This window comes from Eptesicus fuscus, chromosome 9, assembly GCF_027574615.1.
Source record: "Eptesicus fuscus isolate TK198812 chromosome 9, DD_ASM_mEF_20220401, whole genome shotgun sequence".
NCBI classification, from domain to species: Eukaryota; Metazoa; Chordata; class Mammalia; order Chiroptera; family Vespertilionidae; genus Eptesicus; species Eptesicus fuscus.
The window spans coordinates 742,997-767,908 of record NC_072481.1 but is presented as its reverse complement, the minus strand read 5'-3'; the positions used below and the strand labels follow the sequence as shown (position 1 = coordinate 767,908).

The 24,912-nt window shown below is 65.9% G+C and overlaps 1 protein-coding gene across 2 annotated transcripts in view; it reads right to left on the bottom strand.

Annotated features, from left to right (window-relative positions):
- Positions 1 to 24,912, bottom strand: part of PRKCZ (protein kinase C zeta) — a 61,356-nt gene that overhangs the window by 25,342 nt on the left and 11,102 nt on the right. The window lies entirely within an intron of this gene.

The window sequence follows — 24,912 nt, the reverse complement described above, 5'->3', positions numbered from 1 at the left end:
CTCTCCTCACTGGTCCAGTCACGGCCCCGGGGGGAGGACAGACGGGGCCCAGGCAGCAGCCCGATGCCACAGGGCAGGCCACCGCCAGGGTCAGGCGTTAGGACCCTCTGAGACGGCCGTGTCCTCCCGCCGTCCTGTGCACCCCTTCGCTCCGGCATGGACACCAGGCTCCTTGCACCCGGGACCGACAAGACTCAGACTCGAGCTCAGGTGACATTGATGCCTCCCGCCCGCCCAGGGGCTGTTGCTGCCACGCGGTCCAGCAAGCCTGACCACAGCGCCCACCAGCCCGGCCCAGCCCTCCCCCTCCCCCCCAGATTCAAGCCCCCAAGGGTCCCCAGCTCAGCGAACCCAGGGGCAGGGGAAGCAAAAAAGATCCCGTCATCAAACGCCACTTTGACGACACGCATGCGACCCAGTCCTGGAAGGTGAGTGGCGAGCCCTCTCCCGGAACCGCGGGGCCGTGCTGGGACCCGGTTCTGGTCCCAGAGCGCAAGCCGCTTCGCCCCAGCCCCTCTGACACGGGCGTGAGGAGCCACGCCTTCAGGGCCGCAGCTCGGAGCTCACAGCCCCGCAGGGAGGCCTCGGTGGAGACGGGGACGGGATGTTTTTAAAATAAGCAAGTGATGGCTCGGGCGGGAATTGCCGGGATCTGGTCACGGGGAGCACAAACCTGCTTCTCCCCTTTCACGGGGAACTGGTCAGAGCCACGGGCGGGTTCCTGGGGGACAGGAGCCACAGCCAAGGTGGGGCCGCGTGGCCTGGCCCTCCCTCAAGGGCTCCACGCCCAGGGGAGACCAGGGCCGGCTGGGGGCCGAGCCAGCACCTCCCTCCCCACCACGTGGGGCTCACACCTCGGGCTCGGCCTGGGGTCCCCTCGTCCACGTGCCCCCCATCAGCCTGCCCCCCGTCTGCCTGCCCCCAAGCCCCCAGGGCCTCTGCCCAGACGACAGGTGCACCCCTGGCTTGTTCTGGGGGAACCCGGCCCATGGCAGGTCCCTGCTAACGTCCACAGGCGTGACTGTCCGTGTGGCATTCACACCCCTGACCGTCCCCCCCCAGAGCGAGGGAGCAGGGTGCAGGGCCCGAGGCAGGCATGGCGGAGGGGCTGAGCAGGTCAGAGGGCGCACCAGCCCCACGGCGCCGGCTCTTCCCTCCGCCCGGCGCACTGGACAGGTCAGTCTGAACGCACCCCCGGGTGCCCTCCAAGCTGCTTAAAGCCGCGGAACAGAAACCGAGCCGTCCTGGCAGAGGCCGAGGGCCCCGGGGAGCCACACAGGCGGGCCAAGCGAGGGGGCGGGGCAGGAGCGGAACACGTGACAGAGTCCTCAGTGAGAGTCCTGGGTCCCCGATCGATTCATACGGGGGAGCCCTGAGCGATGGGGAAGCCCTGAGTGGGTGGCGGCTCTGAGCGCGGCCTCTAAGGGAAGCCGCCCGGGGGAGGTCACCAGGACGCCTGTGATGGGACACGTGTCCTCGTAGGAACAGGAGAGCCTGAGCCGGGCTCTCCTGAGCTCAGTGGATAGAGCGTCGTCGGCCTGCGGACTAAAGGGTCCCGGGTTCGATTGCAGTCAAGGGCAGGTACCTCGGCTGCAGGCTCCTCCCCAGCCTGGGCCCTGGTCGGGCACATGCAGGAGGCAACCCATCGATGTGTCTCTCTCACGTTGATGTTTCTCTGGGTCTTTCCCTCTCTCCCTCTCTCTCCCACGCTCCCTAAAAATCAATGAAAACATCCTCAGGTGAGAATTAACCAAAAAAACAGAGAGAGAGAGAGAGTCACAGCCCTGCTCCTGGGAAGTGACCGCCACGTGAGAAAAGAGGGAAGGACAGCGTCCAGGAGAAGGAACGCGTGTGGGCGCTGGCGAGGGCGGGCGCCCAGGATCCGCGGCCGTGCGCTGTGGGCCCAGCCACGTCCACCGTCTCACTGGACTCTTCTCCCAGGAGGAGACGCCGTGGGAAACGGGCCGCAGACACGCGGGTGAAAGGAATGGCCTCCGGGCACGGGACATCGGGACAGCCGCTCAGGCGCCCGGGAGGCAGCCCGGCCACTCCCTGTGCACGGCCAGGGCACCGGCCCCGCGGGGCTCTGGTGCCGCCGTGGGGAGGCGCAGCCGGCGAGGCGCGGGGCTCCGGGCAGCTGTGGCGCTGGCTCCCCTCTCAGCCTCCGCTCCGCGGCCCTCATGGCTATAATTAGGACGCTGCGGGGAATTTTAACCAGCCGTCTCCATGGCAACCTGGCGTCTTGACGGCGCTGACAAGGCAAAGAAAATACATCAAAAAACTGAACGGAGAGCAACAGGCAGCGAACACCCCCAGGTCTGGGGTCGCACGTGGCCGTGCCGTCCGAGCGCGGTGGGAGGTCGCACGTGGCCGTGCCGTCCGAGCGCGGTGGGAGGCAGTCGAGGCCTCCTTGTTCCCTGAAAATGGACAGCCGCCGGGTGACACGCCTGGGACGCCCGGGGACGCGGCAAGGGGACAGCGCCGAGCACGGCCACGGGGCGGCAGGGAGCCTCGGACCACAGGCGGGAGGGGTGCAGCCACACGGGCCGGCCACGCCTCCAGGCCAGCTCCCTCCTGGGGAGCGACTCCATGAACTCTGCGCCCAGGAGGGCGGGGCCGGCGTCTCCCCAGGGCGAGGTGCCACCTCAGCTCATTCTAGACAAATGTTTGATCAAAAATGGCAATCGCTGCCGTGGCCCGTGTGGCTCAGTGGATAGAGCATCGGCCTGCGGACTGAAGGGTCCCGGGTTCAATTCTGATCAAGGGCACATGCCCGGGTCACGGGCTCCCTCCCCAGTGGGGGGTGTGCAGGAGGCAGCCGGTCCATGATTCTCTCTCATCATCGATGTTCCTCTCTCTCTCCCTCTCCTTTCCTCTCTCTCTAGAATCAATAAAAACATAGTTTAAAAAAGAAAAGCAGATTAGACTAATAAGAGAGGGTGGCAGGAGCAAGGCCCCAGACTGAGGCAGGAAGGAAAACGCGGGAAAGCGCGAAGGATCCACGTGGTTCGGGGAGACGTGGACTCAGGCTGGGGGACAGGAGCGCGGACGGGGCGTATCCGAAAAGACGCCGAGGGGCCTCTACAAAAGCGACGCAGACCTTGTGCCCCAGACCCAAAGGCTGGCCCGGCCCGAGTGCAGACAGCTCAGGGCCCCCGCCCCCGAGGCTGCGGGCAGCCCGAGGAGAGGGGCATCGCCTGCGCGGGACGGCGCCGTGTCGGGGCGACGCCTCAGAAACACAAACCCAGGAGAGCGGACCACAGGCGCCCGCCGGCAGCGCCACGCCCGGCGTCACCGATGCCACGCCCGGCGGAGACCGTGCCTCGCCGGCGAAGGCCAAAGGAAGACGTTTCGCAGAAACCGAACCAGCTCCCGCCGGCAGAGCGGCGCGGGAAGACACGGCAGGCGTGTTTCGCAGGAGGGCACGGCCGAGGCCACCGGGCAGGAAGCAGCGCGCTCACGGAGCGTGAATCTGAACGGGTGCCCCTCCCGGGTATTAACGGCGATGACGGCGATGACGGCGCGGTTTAAGGTACACGTGGACTCTGCACACGTACAGTAACAGCAGCATAAAAACTGATGGGGGATAAAGACAGGGGAGTCAGGTGACCAGGTTCAGCCTCAGTGGGAATCAGCAGAGGTGATCCTTGAAGGCCCGTTCCAAGAATCAAGAACGGGTCTCATAATTTCTCAGAAAGCCAGACTGTTTTAAATACACACAGAGTGGCCAGATGATGATGGTCTCTGAACGCATACTAATCTGGCCAGTCAGTGTGTATCCTATAGAATAAAAGGCTAATATGCAAATTGTCCCCTCGACCAGGAGTTCGACCAGCAGGCAGGCCGGCCAACCGCCCATGTCCCCTCCCCCTGGCCAGGCTGGCCGGACCCCACCCATGCACAATTTCATGCACTGGGCCTCTAATGAATGTATGTATGTATGTATGTATATATATATATATATATATATATATACACACACACACACACATACACACACACACACACACACACACACACACACTGAGTAGCCAGATTATTATGCATTCAGAGATTATAATAATCTGGCCACTCAGTGTGTGTATATATATATGTATTTTTTTAAAGCTAGTAAGAGGGAGGGAACAGAATAACAGCACTGGATTAAAACCAAACGAAGGACTGGAAGGCCGATTACAAAACAGAGACGACGGACACACTTTACGCTGCCAACAGTCACTGAGGTGCGACCCTCCGTGTGAGCGGAGTGCGGGCTGCCGTTAACAGACCTGACTGCCGCCTCGGTCCGATCAGAACAACTGACTTCCGCTTCTAACAGCCACTTCCAGGGCAAGATCCAGGGAAGCTGAGAGGAAACGGATGGAAACACATACGCCTCATGAACACAAGCGCCCCCCAGCTGGTGTCATATTAACATCAGACCGAGGAGAAGTACGCGCTGGTCACGTTTTTCACGTTAAGGAGCAAGATTTCGTGACGATACAAGTGTCCATTCGAAAGAAAGGCAGAATGATCCTAAATCGGTAGCACCTGATATTAATATAAAAAGCAGAAAACATGAAAAAAACTAATAAAGTTAACAGAAGACACATCCCCAGCAGTAATTTAATATCTATACGTATCAAAAATGTTTAAGGACAATAAAGAAATGAACTGTTAATAAATATGATTTAGCCCTGGCCGGTGTGGCTCAGTGGATAGAGTGTCGGCCTGTGGACCGAAGGGTCCCAGGTTCGATTCCGACCAAGAGCACAGGCCCGGGTTGTGGGCTCGATCCCCAGTGGGGGACGTGCAGGAGGCAGCCGATCCATGATTCTCTCTCATCACTGATGTTTCTATCTCTCCCTCTCCCTTCCTCTCTGAAATCAATAAAAATATGTTTTAAAAAATAAGTAAGTAAATACGATTTAGACTTTTAAAAAATCCTTAAAGCCCGGACGGCGGGGCTCAGGGGTTGAGCATCGACCTAGGAACCAGGAGGTCAGGGTTCGATTCCCGGTCGGAGCACATGCCCGGATTGCGGGCTCCATCCCCGGTGTGGGGCGTGCAGGAGGCAGGCGCTCAGTGGTTCTCTCTCATCGCTGATGTTTCTCTCTCTCCCCCTCTCCCTGCCTCTCTGACATCGGTAGAAACTTACTTAAAAAAAGAAAGAAGCAAGAAACACAACGGGGGAAGAGCTTACAGTGCGGGATGCTCACCATGACGACCAGGCTGAGCTGTCACTCGTGTTGCCGCCAAGCCCAGCGGACAGAGGCCCAGAGACGCCCCGGGTCGCCCACTGTGGGAAGGAGGCTGTCCTGGGTCCCGGGTGCTCCCCACGGCCACAGGCCTCGCCCGCCTCCCACCTCGCAGCGGCTGACGGCCCGTCCAGGGCTGGGAGCAGCGCCCGGTTCGGGGAAATCCCTGCACGGGGAGAAGCGCACCACCCGTCGGATTTCCCGCTCGTCACGCTCGTCGTGCGTGAGAAGCTAGCCGCGGGGTGAGGGAGGACATGGGACCCGCACGGGACTCACTCCTGGAACTCACGCACAGAGCCCCCGCAAGCCAGTCAGAGCAGCGAGCAGCCATTAAACTGCTTTTATTTTTTATTTATTGTTTTAATATGTTTTACTGATTTTTTACAGAGAGGAGGGAGAGGGAGAGAGTTAGAAACATCCATGAGAGAGAAACATGGATCAGCTGCCTCCTGCACACGCCCCACTGGGGATGTGCCTGCAACCAAGGTACATGCCCTTGACCGGAATCGAACCCGGGACCCTTTAGTCCGCAGGCCGACGCTCTATCCACTGAGCCACACCGGTCAGGGCTAACCTGCTTTTAAAGACGGGCTGGTTTGAAACCGGGCCAGAGACCCGGCCAGCACGCCACAGAAGCGGGCGCCACGGGCCGTCGGCGTGAGCAAGGCACACGGAGGCCACGACCCGACACGCCTGCTCTGCGGGAACCAGGAGGAGCTTCCGGCCGTAAAAGAGGGGGAGCTCTGGCCCAGGGAGGGGCCCGGAGAGCATCGCGGAGCGACATCAGTCCGTCAGAGGAGGACACGCATCACGTGACCTCACTCACATGTGGCCTCTGAGGAACAAAACGAACGGGTGAACGGGGTGGATCCGGAGCCGCGGAGCAGGGAGCAGAGGGCGGGGCCTCGGAGGGAAGGCGGGGAGGCTGGGTGGGAGGGAGGGGATCAAAGACCTTGTGTGCATGGCCCACGGGCACAGACACACCGTGGGGTGGTGAGGGCCTGGGGGGGGCGCTGGAGGGGGTCCATGGGGAACAGGGGGACACATGTAATACTTTAAAAAATATATATTTTTATTGATTCCAGAGAGGAAGGGAGAGGAAGAGAGAGACAGAAACACCCATGAGAGAGAATCCTGGATCGGCTGCCTCGTGCACGCCCCCCCCCCCCCCCCCCCCCCCCCCCCCCCCCCCCCCCCCCCCGGCACGTGACAACTCGCCTACCAGCTCTGCAGGACGCTCGCCCGGCCGTTCTGACTTCTCCCCGAACGCTGACCAGGACGGACCAGGACTGAGCGGTGGGACAGCGGGCGGCGCCGTGGCTGAGCGTCGACACAAACCGGGAGGCCCGCGCCTGGACACCGTCATCTCCCGCCCTCAAAGGTGCGGGTCCTTCTCCGTCTCAACACCGTGACCTTGACCTCCGCCCTCGGCCGCACCACAGACCTACCGCCCCTCGAACCTCCCCCTGCAAGAACCGGCCTCACTTCATGTCCACGCCCACCGCCCTCTGCCCCCGCCAGGAGCGAGCTGGCGGCACTCTCAGGCCCACTGCCTGCTGGGAACGCCCTCGCCTCCGGCACCACCAGGGAGGGCCCTGTTGCCGAGGAAACGGGGCCGCGGACCTCGGCGCCCCTCAGAGGGAGACTCTCCCACCCGATGGGATGGGGCTCGGCTCCCCGGGGAGGAAGCGTCCTGTCCTCGCCCCACGCGGGTCTTCTCCGCTTGGGAACCTCCCGAGGGACAGGGGCCGGGCAGGAGGCAGGACCTGTGCCCAATGCGTGGGAACCCCGAGAGGAGAAACCAGGTTTGGGGAAAGGGTCTGGCCCCCGGGTCAGGAACCAGAGAGGGTCCGGCAAGCGTGGGCCACGGCGAGTGAAGGGGGCAGGGCTGACGGGGTGTCCCAGCATCCTCCTGGTGGCGACCTGCCTGACAGAGGGACGAGGAGCCGGCCCTCAGAGCAGGCCTGAAACCGGGGGACAAGGGGGGGCAGCCCTCTCCTGCCTCGTCCAGCCCTGACTCAGGGGTCACACCCCATCTCCCCGAACCCCTCATCGCCGCCTCTGCCCCCAAAACCCAGATTCTCTGCAGACCCTGGCGGCACCGGCTCCCCAAGCCCTCCCTCACCTCGTCTCCCCTGCCCTTGCTCCCCGGCTCTCATCCCCACCCCCCTGCTTGGCTGTCGTGTGGTCCTGGCCCAGGGGATCCCCAAAATACTTCATCTTTTTTCCCACCGCACCCACTGTTATGGGCTGACCGTGAGTCGCCCCTATCCAGGCTGAAGCCCGACCCCCAAGTGTGATGGGTTAGGAAGGGGGGCTTTGGAGGTGACGGGGGTGAGGGGTCCCACGGGGCCCGCATGGCTCAGTGGCCTCCGAAGAGAGAACACAGAACAGGGCCTGACACCAGGAGGAGGCCTCGCAGACCCGCCCTGATCTCCAACCCCCCCACCACCCCCCCACCGCCGCCAGGACCATGAGAAATAGCGGGGGGGTGGGGGGTGGGGGAAGGGGGTGCTATGGCAGCTGAGCCCCTGGAGGAGACAGCTTCCTCCCCCTCCCCCGCCCGCGGGCTCTGCGGGTGATGGTCTGAGGCCGGGCGGGTGACCACGGGCATCGAGGGCCTGGTGAGACCCCGGGGCCAGCGCAGAGACCCTGCCCCCCCCCAGGTGTGACCCAGCGGCAGCGGGACCCCCAGGAGGCCCTGACCGAGACGGAGGAGGGAGCCGTGGGGATGGAGAGCAGGTGGGCGGCTGGCAGGGGGCACGGGGCGAGGAGGGGGGACCAGAAGGGCAGCAGCAGGAGATCCCCGTGCGGACCGACCTGCCACCCCTCGACCCGTCACCCCCGGAATGAAGGGACACGGACGACTGGGCGCGATGGCGTCGCGGACGCTGCTCCGTTCGCAGCGGAGCCACGGGAGCTGGGCCACCGTTCTGCTCCCGCTGAGGGCAGGCACAGCCTCGCTCCAACGGCCTCCAGAGCAAACTTTGTTTAAAAAAAGACAGACAGTCGGGGAACCGGGATACTCGCTACCCGCGTGCGGCTTTGAAAATGCCAGGGGGCGGGGCATCGGTACCACTGGCCACAACAAGAAACGCCAACAAGTGAAAGAAGGGGTTTGGGGGAGACCGTGCTATTAGGGACGCTCGTCTCCTAGAACCTTTGCTGAAACACGGATGAGGCGCTGTCGGGGACCTGGGGTGCAGGCTGGCCAGAACGTGAGGCTGGAGCTGGGTCAGGGTGCCTGAGGCTGCAGGAGGCCGGGGTCCCGGTGAGGACCGGCGGGGCCAACACAGAGCTACGCCCGCCCCCACCGACAGGAGCGGCCTCTGTCTGCGCCAAAGGAAACGGGGAACCGAGGGAAGCCACGCGGTGCCGGACTCCTGGTCAGCTCTGTGCTCCCAAAGCCCGCTGGATCCTGAGCCCCCAAGTATCGGAGCCACAGAGCGAGGGTCAGTGGGTAGGAAAACACACGCACGCACGCACGCACACGCACACGCACACGCACATGCAACCACACGTGCACGCACAGCAGCAGTCCCGGGGGCTGGCTGAGGCGCAGGCGGCGTCCCTGTGACGCTCTCCCTCCCCGGCCCTGTCCTGGGGATGACGGACACGCAGGGGGCATCGTGGCCACGGCTGGGCCAAGAGCAGCCGGGAGCAGGGAGGGGCTCACGCTCCACAGCGGCACCGCGGCCCCTGGCTTCACGGGAAGGGGACGCGGCGCGAGGGACCGGAAGCCTGTTCCTGGGCCCACAGCTGGAGCCGACCAGGCCAAGTCCCCTGAAGCTGCCAGGCCCAGCGGGCGACGAGCATCCGAGGCCCCCCCCCCCCCGCCCTCCCTGTGGGCTCGGGACAGGGTCCACGGAGCGGAGGGGGAGGGGTCCACGGCCCGGGCACCAGGGGCCCCCGGCCTCCCCCGGGGAGACTCGGCCAGGCGTGTGCTCCTCAGGTTTCTGTTTCTTGTTAAATCCTCACCCCAGGGCACGTTTTTACTGGTTTTAGGGGAGAGAAAGGGGGGGGGGACAGCGACGTGAGAGAGGAACACCCGTCGGTCGCCTCCCACACGCGCCCCGAACGGGACTGAACCCCAAGCCCTCCGGTGTACGGACGACGCTCCCCCGCACTGAGCCGCCTGCACAGCGCGCTGGATTTCTTAAATCAGGTTTGAGGTTCAAAGCAGCGTCAGTGATTAAGCACAAAAAGGGGCGTTTCTCTGACGTGCACCCTTTGGAAGGTTTAAGAATCTCCTGGGGGGCAGCCCCCGTTGTCACAGCAAATCCAGACTCGGTTTCCCCGGGGCGAGGGGGACGTCGAGGTCGGGGAGGACGGAGTCCCCCTGCCGGGGCGGGCAGGCCTCATCCTCGTCTCCGGAGGGAGTCCAGCTGACAAACCGCCAAGCTCTCCATCACCACGTCCTCCTGCGGGGGGGGGGGGGGGGGGGGCGACAGGAGCCGCACTGGGAGGGGCTGTCCTCGGAGAGGACAGGAGGCAGAGCCAGGAGCAACCCGGACCCTGAGGCCCCGAGGGAAGGGGCAGCCGGCCGGGCTGGGGGCAGGGACAGAGGGAGCCGGGCGGCGGGCGGGCGGGGGGCCAGTGCCACGTGAAGGACCCACGGCCTCCGTGCAGCCCCTGCTGCCGGTCCCTGGTGAGCGTGTTCTTCACGTGGCAGATTCTGAAACAATTTTAGCCAAACCACCTCTGGGACCGCAGAGTAAAACTGAAGCAGCCACAGACGGAGTTGGGCAGCGAAGCGTCCGCTGTGCGTGGAAACCCTGTTTGGAAATAGTTCCGCTCCTCGCGTAACAGACACGGACAATGACCTCTAGCTCACGGGACAGGAGACAGGCCGCCCCGGGCTTCCGTGTCCCTGAATGAGCACAGAACACACAGCTACGGCCCGGCCCCGGGCGGCCCCCGGCCTCTAACCAGCCCCCGGCCCACCCCAGGGCCTGGCACGGCTGCGCCCACACCTGGAGGACCCCAACCGCGCCTTCCTCAGCCAGGCACCCCGTCCTCCCAGCTCCACCTCGCAGGTCACCCCTCGGGCCCGCCTTGAACCGCGGCGCCAGCCACTGACATTAATTGCGACCTGGAACTTTAAATTGCCTGTCTGTGCGCGTCTGCGCCCTCGGCGGCCGCCCAGCCCGGCACCGGGACCGCCACGGTGGGCGTGGAAGGAGGGGGTGAGTGGAGGAGGGTGGCAGGGCCTTGGAGGGAAACTCCCGATGCCAGGCTGAGACCAACCCCCGTGAATAACAGCTCTGCCGCCAGGCTGCCCGTGGGCGCGGGAGGGCGGCTGCCGTCCTGAGGGGAGATGGCGAGCTTCCAGGTGACCCCGAGTTGCGTGGCTCCAGGACCGACGTCTCCCAGCGAGCCCGCCCGGAGCCCAAATCACAGCCCAGATGAGGGTGGTGTGTCGTGAGGGTCAAGCAGACGCCTGTGGTTCGGGCGCGAGTGAGCGGCTGTTGGCCCGGCGTCCCCGGGAGGTGGGGTTCGGCTGGGGAGGCTCCGAGTGGAAAAACCTGATCCACAGTCAACTGGACGGAGGCTCCCGGGCCGGAGCGGCTGTCAGAGCTGAGCCCCCATCGCGCCCAGCACAGCCCTTCAGCTCCCAGGAAGGGCAGCCGCAGCGTGGCTCCTACAGGCCGAGCACCACCTCCCGGGGCCGGCACACCTGCCCCCGTGCACACCTGCCCGCCGTGCACACCTGCCCCCGTGCACACCTGCCCCCGTGCACACCTGCCCCCGTGCACACCTGCCCTCCGTGCACACCTGCCCTTCATGCACACCTGCTCTCTATGCACACCTGTCCCGCCGTGCACACCTGCCCTCTGTGCACACCTGCCCTCTGTGCACACCTGCTCTCTATGCACACCTGTCCTGCCATGCACACATCCCCTCCGTGCACACCTGCCCTCCATGCACACCTGCTCTCTATGCACACCTGCCCCCGTGCACACCTGCCCTCCGTGCACACCTGCTCTCTATGCACACCTGCCCTTCATGCACACCTGCTCTCCATGCACACCTGTCCTCCATAAACACCTGCCCTCCGTGCACACCTATCCTGCTATGCACACCTGCCCTCTGTGCACACCTGCCCTCTGTGCACACCTGCCCCCGTGCACACATCCCCTCTGTGCACACCTGCCCTCCATGCACACCTGCCCTCCGTGCACACCTGCCCTCTGTGCACACCTGCCCCCGTGCACACCTGCCCTCTGTGCACACCTGCCCTCTGTGCACACCTGCCCTCTGTGCACACCTGCCCTCTATGCACACCTGCCCTCTGTGCACACCTGCCCTCTGTGCACACCTGTCCTGCCGTGCACACCTGTCCGCTGTGCACACCTGTCCTGCTTTGTACACAGAGCCAGGCCCATGGGGCACAAATTTTCTCAGACCACCAGCTCCTGATGGGGGGCGGGGGGCAGCCTGTGCCGCTGGCTCTGCCATCTCCCCAAAGTCCACCTCACCGTCCCCCTAGACCGGGTGTATCCCAATCCCCCCCAGGTCTGGGACACCACGGTCCCCACACACAAGTCAGGGAGGGCCCAGGGCCGGGGGAGGCCTGGACGTCCGCGTGGAGAGCGGGACTTTGGTCAGCTGGACGAGCAGGACCCACTGACGCCAGGAGGCAGAGCCCCGCCTGCTCCCCGGCCTGCTCCTCCTTGGAGCACAAGGCGCTGTCCCTCTGTCAGCCTGGCACTCGGTGACGTGAAAGGACAGCTCGGCACAGCACTGCCAGCCCCACCCCGGGCACCAGCTCAGACCAGCTCGGCACGGAGGGCAGCTCTCCCCCCGGCGCTGCAGAGCACAGCCCACGCGCAGGGAGGCTCCCGGCACCGAGGCTCCGGGGAGGAGAAACCAAGATGGCGGCATAGGTTAAACACCTAACCTGCAGCCGGGCACAACAATTTCAAAAATACAACTAGAGGTCAGAACGGACATCGTCCAGAACCGAGGCTCCGGGGAGCCCCCACACAAGCCTGTCTGTGTGCAGGCCCCGGCCCCCAGGGCAGAGCGGGAGCGAGGTCAGAGTGGACCCCTCCCTTACACACACACACACACACACACACACACACACACACACCCCATCTCTGCTGGAGGAAAAGCCAGGGTCGGGAAAGCAAACCTGGCCTCCGCGTGGGAGCCACCTCCCCAGGCCTCACGGCCCACGCACCCCGGACACCAGGCCGCAGGTACCCGTCCTTCAGGCTCAGAGGTAAAAGCTCCCTTCGCACACACAGACCCGCTAAGGCCCGAGTGAATCGTGCCCTTTCTGTTCGCTTCCGGGAACAGGTGAGCTCAGGAAGTTACACCCGGCATCACCCACAGCCTCTGACCCGCCGTCTCTTTTACAGCCCGAAGCTCAGCCCCAGCGGGCGTGGCTCAGGGGATAGAACGCCGGCCCGTGGACGAAGGGTCCCGGGTTTGATTCTGTTCAAGGGTTCGTACCTCGGCTGCAGGCTCGATCCCCGGCCCTGGTCAGGGCTCATGTGGGAGGCAGGCAGTCGATGTGTCTCTCACATCAATGTTTCTCTCTCTCTCTCTTCTCTCTCTCTCTCTCTCTCTCTCCCTCTCCCCTCCCTTCCACTCTCTGAAAAGCAACAAAAGCCAAAACCAGTTTGGCTCAATGGATAGAGCGTCGGCCTGCGGACTGCAAGGTCCCGGGTTCGATTCCGGTCAAGGGCATGTACCTTGGTTGCGGGCACATCCCCGGTAGGGGGTGTGCAGGAGGCAGCTGATTGATGTTTCTCTCTCATCGATGTTTCTAACTGTCTATCCCTCTCCCTTCCTCTCTGTAAAAAAATCAATAAAATATATTAAAAAAATATATATATATATATCCTCAGTTGAGGATTAACAACAACAAAAACCCACGTACAGAAAATGTGGCCTTTTGCACACGGGGTCTCCCTCAGCCTCAGAGGAGGGAATGCTGACCCCTGCCCTGTGGCTGGGCCTCGGGACGTCGCGCTCCCTGACGTGACGTAATCCAGACTCAGAAGGACAGAGGCTGTGACTCCGCTCCCGGGGGCCCTGGAGTCAGGTCCAGAGACAGAGTAGCCGGTGGGGCAGGGCTGGGGAGGCGGGGCGAGTGTGATGGGGACAGAGTTTCCATTTGGGAAGATGGAAAGTTCTGGACACTGGGCCCCGGAGCACAGCGCTCTGGCCACACCCCCGGGGTCAGCGGGTCCTCCCAGGTCACGCACACCCACCCACCATCAATGCTGAGCGGAGGTGGGCTCAGGGTTCGTGTGGCGCCATGTCCCAGCGGACAAGGACCCCACCTCCCGTGACGGCATTTAAATGATGAAGTGTGAGTATTTCTAGTCTTGGACGGGGTGTTGTTTTGGGGTTCGGCCCCAGGAAGGCAACGGGGCCAGGCCCCCCCTCCCCCGGGGGCAGGCTGTGTGCAGTGGGGCTGGGCCTGGTAACACAGCACGGAATCGAGGAGACACACTGCCCCAGGCCGGGGAGAGGTCGGGGACCCGGGGACACGCTGCCCCAGGCCGGGGAGAGGTCAGGGACCCGGGGACACGCTGCCCCAGGCCGGGGAGAGGTCAGGGACCCGGGGACACGCTCCCCAGGCCGGGGAGAGGTCAGGGACCCGGGGACACGCTCCCCCGGGCCGGGGAGAGGTCAGGGACCCGGGGACACGCTCCCCCAGGCCGGGGAGAGGTCAGGGGACCCGGGGACACGCTCCCCCAGGGCCGGGGAGAGGTCAGGGACCCGGGGACACGCTCCCCCAGGCCGGGGAGAGGTCAGCGACCCGGGGACACGCTCCCCTGGTCGGGGAGAGGTCAGGGACCCGGGGACACGCTCCCCAGGCCGGGGAGAGGTCAGGGACCCGGGGACACGCTCCCCAGGCCGGGGAGAGGTCAGGGACCCGGGGACACGCTGCCCCAGGCCGGGGAGAGGTCAGGGACCCGGGGACACGCTCCCCAGGCCGGGGAGAGGTCGGGGACCCGGGGACACGCTGCCCCAGGCTGGGGAGAGGTCAGGGACCCGGGGAGAGGTCAGGGACCCGGGGACACGCTGCCCCAGGCCGGGGAGAGGTCAGGGACCCGGGGACACGCTCCCCCAGGCCGGGGAGAGGTCAGGGACCCGGGGACACGCTCCCCCAGGCCGGGGAGAGGTCGGGGACCCGCAGACATGCTGGCAGGCCCAGGAGCGACCAGCGAGGTCCCGGACCACCTCCCAGGGCAGACCCCGGGCGACGCGCTGACGGGAGGAACCGTGTCTGACCTGGTGTCAAGCTGTTAGCTTTTCCTTCGTGTTAAGAAGCACACGAGGCCACAGGCGACGCAGAACCGCCCGCTCTCCCGGGAGCACCCAGGGGAGTCCTCTCTTCCTAAGTTCACTGCACGTCCCGGCTTCCTGTCGGCACCTTTACACCCAGAGACGCTGCCTCCAACACGCAGAGCAGAGGCCTTCCTCCCGCAGCTGCCTGCACCCGCACCGACGCCGCGAGGCTGCAGCCCAGAGGCTCCGGGCGGCCCGGTGGGCGGCGCATGTGACCCCCGGGCTGGCTCGGGCCTCCGCGTCCTGACCCAGGTGGCAGCGGGACACCACGGGCGGCCAGGCTGCGGCCGCCCTCCCTGACCGTCCCACCGGGACCTTGGGAGGCACCTGGTGTGAGGCCCATCGCTGTCGGGAAGGGCCGTCCGCCCTGAAGGTCGTGCAGTAAATGCCCCGGACACGCCCCAGGTCAGAGTGGATGGGCCACCCTCAGAGGCCACACTCGGGGTCCCCCAGCCTGGGAGCCGAGAGAGAATGAGTGAGGGGGAGCCTTCATGTAGGGGTGGCACCCCCAAGCAGAGCCTCCAGGGAAGGAGGGAGAGGAAAGACGAGGCCATGGGGAGGGGCTGTCCCCGCAGAGGCAGGGCTAGGGCGTGGGGGCTGCTGACAGAGAGGGCGGGATGCGTGGCAGAGGGGCAGGGATGGAGGTGACTGAGGGTGTGACCCCTCCCCCGGCTGTGGTCCCTGGGGGCTGTTTACAGGCTCCTTCAGCCTGCAGGGGCAGGGTCACCAGGCCAGGGAGGCGGAGCCCTGTTAGGGAGGCGGGGCCTGGGGCAGGGTCACCAGGCCAGGGAGGCGGGGCCTGGGGCAGGGAGGCGGGGCCTGGGGCAGGGTCACCAGGCCAGGGAGGCGGAGCCTGGGCAGGGAGGTGGGGCCTGAGGTAGGGAGGCGGGGCCTGGGGCAGGGTCACCAGGCCAGGGAGGCGGGGCCTGGGGCAGGGTCACCAGGCCAGGGAGGCGGAGCCCTGTTAGGGAGGCGGAGCCTGGGGCAGGGAGGCGGGGCCTGGGGCAGCTTGTCTGAGGTCGCATTGCTGAGGTGGGAGGTAGGGGAGCCACCGAAAGGGAAGGGGCCTTGGGGTCTGAGGCAGGGCCCACGTCCCCACCACCACCCCCAGGGCGCGGCGAGAAAGCCGCTATTCACAGGGCCCGTGCTGGTCGGAACAAAGGCCCCTTCAAGCCCCGTGCCCAGGCAGCCGCCACGTGCCAGCCGCCAGGCAGCCCTCACACCTGTGCCAGCCCGAGGCGGGCTCTGCCAGCCTCCACGACGCAGACCCGCTCCCTCAGCAGGTCGCTCCCAGCGTCGCCCCCACCACAGGCGGCCGAACCTCCCTCCCCGAAGGCCGGTCTCAGAGCGAAAAGCACCGCTCACTCGGGTTTTCTTTCCGCGTAACCTTCCCGGTGACGCACACGCGTGGCTCCGAGACCTGGCTGTGTCCCTTCGCTGACGTGACACCACGCCGTGCTGGACGCTGGGGTGAGACCCGAACAGCTTCTGCAGAAACCAGGGCTGCGCGAGGGGCCCTTGAGCAGAGGTCACGGAGAGCGGCGGCCGCAGGCATCACCGCCCTCGGGGCGCCGTCCACGGGGCTGGCGAGACGGCCCAGGCGTGCGGAGCCCTCCCCGCTGCGGCCGGGCCGAAGCCTTAACTGTCGCCTGCCTCCCGTCTTACAGAGACGCGTGCGCCCTCCCGGACCCAGGGCCACGTCCAGCACGGAGCCCCCACCACAGAGCTCCTGCCCAGCCACCACCTTCTCACACCGCGATCCTCTGCAGCTTCCGTTCCGATACACAAACGCTTACCACGCGCGACACCGGCCGCGGGGCTCAGCACTGACAGGCCGTGCGCAGAGTCCTCTGTGATGTTCACACGACGACGAAACCGCCTCACGACAAACTTCTCCAGATGCACCTGGGTAAGCGGGCTGACTGTCACTCCCGAGCCTTCCTGGGCGGCTAAGGTGCTTTGTCTGACAGTCACCAATCACCTCCCTCCCCGGCGTGAAGGAGAACGGTATTTTGAATAAAAACCATCGTTAATATGCCCTGGTCAGGTGGCTCAGTTGGTCAGAGGGTCACCCCGAGGCCCCAAGGTTGCGGGTTCCATCCCCGGTCAGGGCACATCCGAGAATCAACCAGGGATGCGTAGTAAGTGGAACAACCACCGATGTTTCTCTCTCTCTCTCTCCTCTCTCTCTCTCTCTCAAAAGCGATAAATAAAAACACGTAACGTCCTGAGCTCCGTGAGACCCGCGGTGCTTGTGGGCGCGACTCTGTAGCTGGGCCCCAGGCAGCCGGTCCTCCCGTGTGACGATGGCGCTTCACGCGTTCCCACAGAAATAGCAAGTCGTCATACATGTCACGTGTCTAAAAACCAGAGTGGGAAAGGAGACAACGCATTTGCGTGGCGTGTGCCTATGACGAGGACCTCGGCAGCAAGCATGACGGCCGCCTGGGAGCACGCGTGAGAGGAGTCACCGCACGGGAAACCGGGCATGTCCTCAGCCCTCCGGGACGTAGGGAACGGACGGCGATGCTTCCCCCACTTGAAGAACCATCCCAAAACACACGTGACGGGACGATAACCACGTGTGACGGGACGATAGCCGTGTGCGAGCTGGAAACAAAGGAAGGGTGTTCTAAGCGGCGGAAAAGGCGACACCGTGACAACCACCGGGAAGACTGAGGCCAGGACCCTGGAGGTTCTCTGCAGCCAACGCCGCGGCCCGGGGCTCGCCGCTGGAAGACGCTGGCGAGAAGGCGTCATCGGTCACGGAACCGACCTGAGCGCACGCGGGGCGAGCCGAGGAGCAGGATCCTCCCACGTCGCCATGTTGGAGTCACGGAAATGTCTCACGCAGCCCACACGCAAAACACAACTGAAAGGGCGGAGACAACACCCTGAGACCGAGCGCAGCGGAACAGATAAACCCAGTGAACCCCGAGGGCGGCGCCCACCGTCCCCACCCACCTGCGCAGACGCAGTCAGGACCACGGAAGAGGGAGACCCCGCCGGCCTGCCCGCCTGGCCGGTGGGAGTGACAGCCCTGGACAGGCAGGCGGGCCGAGCAGCCGGTGCCCGGAGGGGCGGGAGGAGGCGGAGCTGAGGGTCTGGCTGGGTCCCCAGGACCCTGGTTTCCAAGTGCCCTTCTCCCCCGAGGAGGCTGGCGCCTGGGCGATCCCGCCCGGAGGGGCCCGAGGGCACGCACGGTCCTGGAGTCACTGAGCCAGACGCGGGTCCTCGGACAGGAGGAGAATCAGCACAAGCACGTGGGTGGGTCCCCAGAGGGCGCAGCACGGAGCCGCTGACCGAGGCCCGCCTGCCACGGGGGAGGACGTGAGCCTCGAATCGGCGAGAGCGATGGCGTGAGCGAGCAGCTCGGACCCTCGGGCCACACCGGCGCGTGCGTTACACACAGAGGGGCGGGCACCCTTCTTCCCGGCAGACGCCAACGAACCCTGGTAAGGGGGTGACTGGCACAGCAGAGATCGGGGTCTGGCCCAACCCTCAGGTGCAGACCCACCAGGAGGGGGTGCGGGGCCGCGATGGCCCCCGGCCTCGCCCCGTCCTGCGGTCAGAGCGCCGTCTCTGGCCGGCACGGCTGCGAGCCGCTCCAAGCAACAAAGCATTCTGAAGAGACAGTGGACAAAGGCCAGTGGCACAGGGGTCCGGCCCGCCGCCGAGGCAGGACCGGGGGCCCTGATGGTCTGAGGACACGCCGTGCCACGTGCGAGCACGTATGCACTCGGAGTCCCCACGCCCGGGCTCCCTGTGTGAGCGTCATGGCTCAGTGGGCGAGGCTAACGTGCCCGCAGCCACGAAACCCACGCGTCCGCGAGGCCTCGGCGCAACTCCGCGTCCTCGTCTTCCCTTCACAGGCGCGCACGAAACACCGAAACGCCACCGGGACAGTTTGGTTAAAACAAGCGCCCCCCGAGGGAAGCCCGGCTGACGACACCAGGACCCAGGGCGAACCGGCATGGCGGCGGACCCGGCCCTCCGACTGCTCACCGTGAGTCCATTAAACACAACGCGCCGCGTGCCGCCGAAGCGCCCCCCACGCGATGGGGGCCGACCTCCCCGCCCGGGTCCCCACCCGAGTCCCTGTGAGCCTCGGCCCTGGAGCTCAGGCCCAGGTGACTGGGGCCTCAGGGCGCCGGAGCCGGCAGAGTGACTCGGGGACCCCAGGACGGCACAGGGTGGACCCCGGTCACCAGGAGGGGCGTGTCAGAGGCATCGAGGGGCCACCTGCCTGCTGGAGAGATCACAGTCAAATCCGAGGCAGGACTTCCAGAAAACTCTAAGAAAGGAAAGCAGGACCTGCGAGCGCGCAGCGACGGAGCAGGAAACGGGGAGCTGACCCCGCGGGCGGCAGGAAGGGGGAGCCGAGCGGCCACGTCGCGGGCTGAGGGGACCATGTACCCCCAAATGGGAAGGTCTGGAAACAGCGGCCTGAACGTGGTGTTCAGAAACCTGGAAACCAACCAAGAACCTGGACGTGATCCCGGGGGGCTGTGGGGGGATGGCAGGGACACCCGTTCTCGTTAAACCACTCGGGGCTATGGAACGCCCCAAAAGGTAAACACACCAAACTCAAAATTACATTCAAAATATGAGAACAACGTACCGTGCAAACTCCACACACCAGCATCTAGCGTTATCAGCCGTTTCCTGACCAGGACAGCTGCCCGGCCTCTCACGCTCACCTGAGCACATCCGACCCCCGACAGCCCACTGCACAGATGAGCAAACAGAGGCTCACCTGCCACATCCGACCCCCGACAGCCCATTGCACAGATGAGCAAACAGAGGCTCACCTGCCACATCCGACCTCCGACAGCCCACTGCACAGATGAGCAAACAGAGGCTCACCTGCCACATCCGACCTCCGACAGCCCATTGCACAGATGAGCAAACAGAGGCTCACCTGCCACATCCGACCCCCGACAGCCCATTGCACAGATGAGCAAACAGAGGCTCACCTGCCACATCCGACCTCCGACAGCCCATTGCACAGATGAGCAAACAGAGGCTCATCTGCCACATCCGACCTCCGACAGCCCATTGCACAGATGAGCAAACAGAGGCTCACCTGCCACATCCAACCTCCGACAGCCCATTGCACAGATGAGCAAACAGAGGCAGGGGGCAAGGGGCTATCAGAGCCGTGGCCGGGCAAGGGGTGGGTACTGCCTACTCTCAGGCGAGGCCTTCATCGGGCGAACCCAGGCTGGCTCCATCCTGCTGCAAATCAAACCTTCTTAAACTTCCCACGGAAGAGACATTTTAAAAAGCAAACTTGAAAAAGACCAGACCCATTCAAGCCACCAAATGAGACAGTAAAACGCGAAACCCGGCCTCCGCCACCCACTGGCTTTCCGAGTACAGAGTATGCCTCTTCATTTACTTACTTATTTTTACTTTAATCCTCACCCAGGGATTGACTGACTTGAGAGAGAGAGAGACATCGATGGGCAGCCACCACCCCTCTCCCCGCTCATGTGCCCTGACCGGGAACAGAACCTGCACCCCGTGGAGCTCGGGACAAGGGTACCACCTCTCTTCGCCCCATAAACGAACGAGGAATAAAATGAGGTGAACCGGCCTCCACGTCGGTCACCTTGGACACAAGTGCCACGGCAGGACGTGTGCTAATGGGGCACCCCCCCCCCCGCCGGCTCCCAACGTCCGGTGGGGAAATGACAGACCCCCGGCTCCCCGTTCGGCCGCCTGGGAGGGTCGCGATGGGGCTGGACCAGCCGGGAGGCGGAAGGGAATCCAGCCATTAGGAGGTGCCCCGCTCAACGTACTTAGGAAAGTGCTAGAAACAAACGCTGTGTCCACGGACAAATGCCCCGTGGGTGTCGCCACGGCCTCATCGCCAAGAACACGGTTCGAGGAGCGCGGCTTTGGCTGCCCTCCCGTCAAGCAGCGTCGTCCAGGCCCTGGGCGGGGCGGCGGGAACGGCACGTGCCAAGGCCCTGGGGCGGCGGGGACGAGGCAGGCGGCGCAGACCCGCGGGCCGGGCTGACACGTCCTTCCCCACGAGGCACAGAGAGGGGAGTTCTCTGTCCCCTGGACGCAAACCTCCGACGGGGAAGGAAGGTTTCTCCCCGCCGGGCCGGGCCGGGCGTGGCCCACCCCAGAGCAGCCCCGCCCTCGGAGTCCCCGCTCTAGGTCAGTGAAGGAGACAACGCTACCTGAGTCTCCGATGCTCAGCAGAGGTCGGAGGTCAGGGCCTGACTCCAGACACCGATGACCTGAGACCGGAGACCGGGCCTCCTGACGGCGAGGCCTCCCCGGGCTCGGCTCCGCCCAGGGGACCAGGACGGCCCAGCCGACGGGACCCAGCCTCACCGCCACCCCGAGAGGGAGCTCGTGGGACGGGCGTCTCCGCTGGGGTCCCCCCCAGGCGGCAGGGTGGCCAGGGTGGCATCCACTGGGCATCCCTGTCGGGGGTCTCAGCTGCTCCGTGGGACCGCCCGGCGAAGAGGGGGCCTACGACACAGGCAGCCGGTGGCCGGGGGAGCCGGGGGGGGGGGAGCCGGAGGGGGAGCCGCGGGGGGGGGGGGAGCCGGAGGGGGAGCCGGGCAAACACACGACTCCTTACGTAACGGCCGGCAGCTCCGCGCTCGGTGGCGGTGCCTGGCTGGTGCTGGCGGCTGACAGGGCTACGGTGAACCACACGGGTCCGACGCGGACACGGTGCAGGGGACGGGCAGCCACAGCCAGAGCCCCTCGGCCGGCATCAGTGAGAGGGGGCGTCTCTTTCCGGACGGGGTGCTGCTCCAGCCTGTCCCCCGTTCACGGCTCTGACGAGACCCAGTCGGGGCCCTGCTCTGGGTCCCACTCTGGGTCCCCCTGTCCTGGCCTCAGTCCCCACTGTCCTGCTCTGGGTCCCCCCATGACCCACTCTGGGTCCTCTGTCTCCCTCTGGGTCCCCCTGTCCCAGCATGGGTCCCTCATCCTGCTATGGGTCCCCTGTCTTGACCTGGGTCCCCCATCCTCCTCTGGGTCCCCCATCCCACTCGGGGTCCCCCATCCCACTCGGGGTCCCCCAGGCAGCACATCTGTGCTCGGAGGGCTCCTGTCAGCCGTGCACAGCCAGCGTGTGGTCACCAGGAGAAGGAGGCCGAGACGTCCCCGTCGCCCCGAGGAAACCATGACACAGCTAATCTCGGCCCCACACACACGTGCGAGGCCCCCGCTCCCTGCCCGGCGGCCCCCACAGCCTGCGGTCCACAATCCAAGGCCCCAACAGCAGCAGCCACCCCACGACCCGAGGTCTGCGAGCTGGCCCTTCAGTGCTGGGGGAGGGGCGCCCCTGCTCCGAGGGTACCCCGCGCCCCTGCACCCCCAGGCTCCCTAGCACCAGGCACACAAGGGGTGCCCCACCCCAGCCCACTCGCCAGGCCCCCCGGCCCCCGCCAGCCTGGGGGGGAGGGGGCTGCCTGCCGCCGTTTGTTTCCACAGAAACACCCTGTAAAATGGACGTCAGAAAAGCATCCCAGCCCCCTCCCCCCGCGGTGCCCTCGCGCGGCCGTCTACCTCCGACCATCTCAGAGAGGGGGAGCAGGGGCCGCGGGCATCACCATCACCCGCCGAGGAACGAGGACCCGCCGAGCCGAGCCGCCAGCAAGCCGGCGCACGTCAACACTGGCCACGCGCTGTCGTCAGTGCCAACCGGAGCCAGGACCGCGGCGGCGGGAGCGGGAGGCGGTGGGAGCGGGAGCCGCGGCGGGCGGGCGGGGAGCAGGTGCCTCCTCACTGCTCCTCGCTCCTGCTGCAGCCGGGACGGCCGCCCGCAGCTCCGCGGGCGAGGAGCCAGCCACGCAGACGCCCTCGCCCACCACGGACAGCGGGGCCGCCACCCCGCGGCTCAGGTGAAGATGCGGTTATTCCCGGAGCCGCAGCCGCGGACAGGCCCCCGCACGGACCCCGCTGGGGGACACACGGCCGCCGCCGCAGCCCCTGCATCGGCCGCGCTCGCCGGCTCCTCCGTCAGCCTCGCAAACAAGGGCCTCGCTCTCCCCCCCACGCCCGCCTGGCGCTGCGTCTGTGCCAGGAACATCTGTGCAGCCGGGAGGCCGGAACCCGCTCTCCCGCGAGCACACGGCCTGCGCGGGCCGGGCTGCAGGGCAGCGATGCTCAGTACTCACCCGTCCTCCGCCTCCTCCTCCGCCTCCGCCTCCGCCTCCCCCGGCACGGACGCCTTTATGCTCCGCGGGGCACGAAGGCAGGCATCTTCCTGCCCTTTCACGCGGGGCTGCCTGTCCCCTCGGCCCCACAGCAGGCGGGCGGCTCCCGCGGGGAAGGCTATGAGAAGCAGGCCGGGCGGCGGCCCCCGCCTCACATCCCTGCCTCCGCGTGTCTCCAGGCCCGGGTGGTACCCGGCTCCCCTGGGAAGCTGGAGCCGGCAGCCGAGGCACCAACGAAAACACGGCCTGGATATCAGGAGCTGACGTCACATGGACACAGCATCTCCGCATCGAGGCGTCCTGTCCCCGTCCCCGAGCGGGCAGCGGGCAGCGGGCGGCGGGCAGCGGGCGGCGGGCGGCGGGCGGCGGGCAGCGGGCGGCGGGCAGCGGGCAGCGGGCAGCGGGGGGGATGGAGCCCAGCCGGCTGGGGCCTCCGGCCAGGATGCAGGGACACGGCGGCCACCCCAGTGCGAGTGACCTCTGACCTACATCCAGAGGCTGAGAACAGACCCAACAAGGATGCTTGAGGGGCTGAGCCGGGTACCCCAGCCGGGGGGCAGGGGAGGGGCTGAGGGGGTACCCTGGCCAGGGGATGGGGGACAGGGGAGGGGCTGAGCGGGTACCTGGCCGGGGAACGAGGGGAGGGGGCAGAAGCCATGGGTCCGGTCAAACGTCCCAACCCGGCCAGGTGGCCCTCTGGGGCTTCTGCTGCTCTGGGGGGGGGGGTGGGTAGGGGCACCGGGAAGGGCAGTGCCCCCACGTGAGGAGGTGAGAACGGGTGTGGGGCTGCGGTCACACCCCCGCCAGCCTGGGGTGGGAGGACCCTGGCCCCACGCAGGACCTCACAGGCCGCCTGTCGGCCGAGAAGTGCCCGGAGCAGACCCTCAGCCTCACGGGCACCCTGCGTGTCCCCCGAGCCCAGGTCCCTCCAAATGCAGGCGTCGCCCTGGGGACGTGGGAAGTGACGGCCCTTCCACGCCCACGGGTGACACACACCAGCTGCCCGGGGCAGAGGCCTGGGGGCCCCCCCGCTGAACCCCCTCCCCTCGGTGAGGAGCGGGCGTCAGGCTCCGGCCTGAGCTCTGGGCTCACACGCCCGCTCCCCAGCCGCTCCCGTGCGGCCTCCTCACCACGGACACTGTGAGCGACCTGAGGCACCTCCAGGGGGCCCCGCGCGTCTGTCACCCGAAACGCAGGGCGACCAGGGCTTCCCAGCCCGCCAGCCGCTCCCGTCGGCTGAATAAAATCAAACGGCAACATTCAAAGACCCGTGAAAACTACACGGAACACACATGCCGGGCGTAGACCGGGCGTGGCTCAGGGGCTGAGCATCGACCTACGAACCGGGAGGTCAGGGTTCGATCCCCGGTCAGGGGCACAGGCCCGGGTTGCGGGCTGGATCCCCAGTGGGGGGCGTGCAGGAGGCAGTCGATCCCTGTTCTCTCTCGCCACTGACGTCTCTCTCTCCCTCTCCCTTCCTCTCTGGAATCAATAAAAATATGTATTTAAAAAAAAACAAAGTTCTGGACCCCGCGTTTAAAGAACACAAACCCTCCTCCGACGTCTCCGACGCCGAGGAGAGAGCACGGTAACTCGCCGGGAGGCCGGCGCGATCCCGGCACCCAACCCGACGGGAACACGAGGGAGACCAGCCTCGCAGAACCAGCCGCATGCGAGGGGGTCCCACGCTGACCGCGGGGGCGACTCCCGAAAGGCGGCCCAACGCACGAGTGGCAGACGTGACGTTCCACGCTCACGGGCACAGGAAACACCACGCGATCGTCAACCGACGTGAAACGGCGCCGACAACGGTGCGATCCTTTCGCGGTAAAAACACCACCCAACAAACTAGAGGCGGGAGGTGCCGCGTGCGTTTCCCCTCACGTGACCCCGCGGCTCCATCCTGACGTGGCCTCCCCGAGGCAGCATCCCATCCCCCAAGGTCAGACGCCAGCCCCGGGCGCCCTGTGCTCCGACCCTCCAGCCGTCCGTCAGAGGTCCCCCCAGCCCCCTCCAGGCTCCAACCTTCCGCTCGCAGGACCCGGGGGAACGTTCTGTGGACGGGACACGTGTGTCACAGCGGACGCAGCTCTGTTAGAAGGACGCCCGCGAGAGGTGGCGCCCGGGGCCCGGCGTGGGGAAAGGGCGCAGGGCTCCCGTGTCCGCCCGGG